This window comes from Octopus bimaculoides, chromosome 3, assembly GCF_046866305.1.
Source record: "Octopus bimaculoides isolate indiv1 chromosome 3, ASM4686630v1, whole genome shotgun sequence".
Classification (NCBI taxonomy): domain Eukaryota; kingdom Metazoa; phylum Mollusca; class Cephalopoda; order Octopoda; family Octopodidae; genus Octopus; species Octopus bimaculoides.
The window spans coordinates 145,191,991-145,196,015 of NC_142930.1; the positions used below are offsets into that span (position 1 = coordinate 145,191,991).

The 4,025-nt window shown below is 36.6% G+C and overlaps 1 protein-coding gene across 1 annotated transcript in view; it reads right to left on the bottom strand.

The window, feature by feature from the left end:
• Positions 1-3,746, bottom strand: part of LOC106883892 (uncharacterized) — a 461,066-nt gene extending 457,320 nt beyond the window's left edge. Inside the window, exon 1 of the mRNA XM_089349763.1 lies at positions 1,844-3,746. The gene's annotated coding sequence lies outside the window, so the exon portion shown is untranslated. The remainder of the gene's footprint in view (positions 1-1,843) is intronic.
• Between the last annotated feature and the right edge of the window lie 279 nt (positions 3,747-4,025).

The following is a 4,025-nucleotide window of genomic DNA, read 5'->3' on the forward strand; positions in this document are numbered from 1 at the left end:
ATTTTTTCTTTTTGCATGTTCCGTGTCTGCGCGTGCGTTGTATTTATTTGTGGTACACGAAAAACAACAACAACAACAAAAACCCACACATACACATATAATACACGTACGTATACAAGCGATGTAGTTACTATTTGTTCGTATTTAACCACAGGCCAGCTCTCACATCAAGCTGACCAATGATTAAAGGCGTTCCAGCCCGAGAAATTCTTTCAAGCTATTATTGAAGGTGTACTTCCTTAAAATGATAGGGTATTTTTAATAGAGCGGGCGTAGGCCCAGATGTTCCCTCTTCGGTTGTTATTTTAACTGGCGATTCGACTTCGCTTCTCATCCTTCTGTACTCCAGTCAGATATTGGGGGTCGATTATATCGACTAAAACCCATCTATGTCCCAAAGTATAAGGCGTTTGGCATTATTTACTCTTTTTTTACTTGTATATATTAGCATGTACATGTGTTCATTCAGACGTCTCTCCACTAAACACGATGAAAATCTTTCAAACATGCTTCGAATACCTATGACAAAACCATCGAAGGGTGCCTTTATTTAGTAGCGCGGCGTGCTAGAAATAGCCGCTAAATCTGCATGAAATCCCACTATAGTCACCAAAAAGGAAAGGAAATATTGTACATAATACTCCGAGATGTACTAAAGACAAGTTGACTCGCTGAAACGTTAGATCAAAAGATTCGCATGACAAGGGCTCACTTGGGTCCTAAACAGTGTACGTGCTCACATTACATAGTAAGCGTGCTCTAGCCAATGGTTAAGACATCCGCTTCACAAGCAGTCCGTCTCGTGTTCGATTCCTACTATGACATTTCTGGAAAGTGTCTCTCCCAAAAACTCCGAGTGAAACTGGGTGGGCGGAATTTGTGTGGAAAGCTGTGTGGCTGGACTATATAATCCAAAGGGACCGGCTTCCCTACATTGTATCACTGATTTTACCAGGCAATTTAAATTATGGATTCGCGTATCTGTGCAATGCTCGGTCATTCGAGCCCGAACTAGAATACCCTTCAACGAAATTGACGGAAATCAGTTGTTTTAGGGTTACTTTTTAAATGTACGTCAATGATATATATATATATATATATATATATATATATATATATATATATATATATATATATATATATATATATATATATATGTATATATATATATATATATATATGAGGTTGTTGAGGTTTGAACATGTGTACATGCACACAAGCACCAATGTAAAGTCTGTAAGTGTGTGCAATAGTGTGCGTGTGTGCATGTGATAGTTTGTACGTGTGAGTACAAGAGTGTATATGTGCGAGAGTATGTATGTGTGCGATAAAGTATGTATGCATATACATATATATATATAGCCTATAATATATATGCATGTGTGCGATAGACAATGTATACAAACGTACGATAGAATATGTATACATATGTGCGATGGAGTATGCACGATAGTGTGTGTGTGTGTTTGACAATCTGCATGTGTGCGTACGACAGAGTATGTATGTGTATGTGGTAGGATATGTATGTGTGAGCTTGTGTGACAGTATGTATGTATTCGTACGATAGTGTGTGTCTGTGTGTGTGTGTATATATATCGTGTGTGCGTGCGTGTGTAACAGAGTATGCATACGTTTACAATAGTATGCGCGTATATTTACACATATACATCTATGTGTGTGTATATGGCTATATATATATATACATATATATAGGTGTGCGTGTGTGTAATAAAATCTATATGTACGCCCCATACATAGCACATGAGTAGCCATATACTAGCAAAACCCACCCGAAACAGCGTTCTGTGAGCTGTTTTACAGGAACCAACACGCTTCCAAACACAAGACCAACCAACATAGAAGCAAACAAAATTGTTATTCTTACCCCTTTTCACCCCTCTGGGGGGGTATCTTGGTGTCTTTGCACCGGTTCATCATCGTCGTAGATAGTCTCCAATGTTTAGCACATAGAATGAATATAAAAACATATATGTGTGTGTGTATGTATTTACGAATTTGTGTGTGTGTGTGTGTGTATGGATCTATGTATTCGTATGTATGTGAGCGAGCGTGTGTGTGTATGTGTGTGTGTGTGTGCGTTTGTATGAGTGAGGGAGGGTTAAATGTGTAAGGAGGAAGCTGTTGTTAGTGTATACGTATGTGCGTGTATATACGAGTGTGTGTGTGTATGTGGGTGTACCTATATATACATATATATATAGTGTACGTGTGTATAGTGTGTGTGTGTGTGTGCAATATTCTTAACAATTAAATTAATATTAAATTATAATATAGCAATAATCCTTTCAATTGGTAAGTAAAAAGCCCGTTCAATCCAGCCGATGTTGATAGATAAGTTCCTGGTTTCTCGCTTAACAGATAAAATGAAAATTGAAAATAGTAGGGGGAAAATGAAATACATAAATAAAAGTGAAAAGAATGAGAGGAGGGAGATATTCCTAAGAAATCAAAGTAAAAGTTGAGAGTAATGTCCGGTTGTGAAGCAACAGTGGTAGCCGTAGTAATGAGAGTGGTGGTGGTTGTGGTGGTGATGTTATAAGGTTATTGATGTTGTTACTGTTGTAGGCTGGTTTGTTGTGTTGTGATGTTGTTGCTAATGCTCGTGTTATTGTTGTTGTTATTGTTGCTGCTGCTGCTGCTGGCTGATATTATTGGCGTTTGGTCTTTATTTTTATTTTATTTATTTAATTTTGTGTTTCGTATTTCTCTGAGTTTTGTAATATAGTAAAGAATCGTTCTTAGAGCGTTGGAAAAAAGAATTACCATGCGGTATTTATTTATTTATTTTTAGCGACGGCACACCACGCCACTTCACATGTCTGAGTTCAATTCCAGCCGAGATGAACTTCGCCTTTCATCTTTTTCCGGAGAGAGAGAGAGATCGGATCGATAAAATAATAGTACCAATCAACTATTCGGGGCCGATTTAATCGACTAACTTCCTCTTTCTCTTTCTCTCTTTTCCTCCCCTCAAATGTCAAGTCTTGCGCTTATATTAAAAACAGTTATTTTATTTATATGACTGTTTTGTAATTACTTCATTTTGTTTTTTTTTTCATGCTTATTCATTATTCTTTTCTAGTGGAAGTATTGTGTGTGGGTAATTGCTTTTTACTAATTGCAATTACTAAGAAGAAAAAAGGCGGAGGTGTGTGCAACTGCAGTTATGGTGTAGTGCTTTGCCTGATTTTTCTTCTTTTTTTTCCTTCTTTTAGTAAGCGTTCTTTTGACTGTTGGAGTTGGTTGGTGTCTGTTTTGAAGATACGGTTGCTGTGTTTTGTTGCTGCTGTTTAGTGTTGCTGTGGTTTGAGTTCTGTTGGTTAACAACCAAGTGATAGAATTTACTCTCTCGCTTTAACTTGTTACAACTTGGTGAAGGTGTCGTTCATATATCTCTGTCAGTCTCTCTCTCTCTCTCGCTCTCTCTCTCTCTCTCTCTCTCTCTCTCTTTATATAACTGTCAATCTTTCTATCAATTTATATCTTTTCCTATATGTATGTATGTATGTGTGTATGTATGTATCCACCCATCTATCTATCTATCTATCTATCTATCCATCTATCTATTTATCTATCTATCTAGCTAGCTAGCTAGCTGTCTGTCGACCTATATATCTATCTATCTATCTATCTCTCACACTTTCACTATGTATATGTGTATGTGTGTGTTTGTATGCATGCGAGTGTATATATGTATGAGTGATTGCGATGGTGGTTGTAATTTATTGGCAGCTGAAACTTTATAGGTCGTTACTCTGAGTTTAAGTTTCTAGTTACCATCCTTCAAATTATTACGAAAAGCGAAACATTTGTTTACACGCGCGCGCGGAGCGCATACACACATACAATGAGACACGTATTCATTCTTATATATATATATATATATATATATATATATATATATATATATATATATATATATACATACATACATACATACATACACACAAATGTATGTGTGTGTGCGCGTATATATAATATTGACGGTACATGCCGGTGTGAGA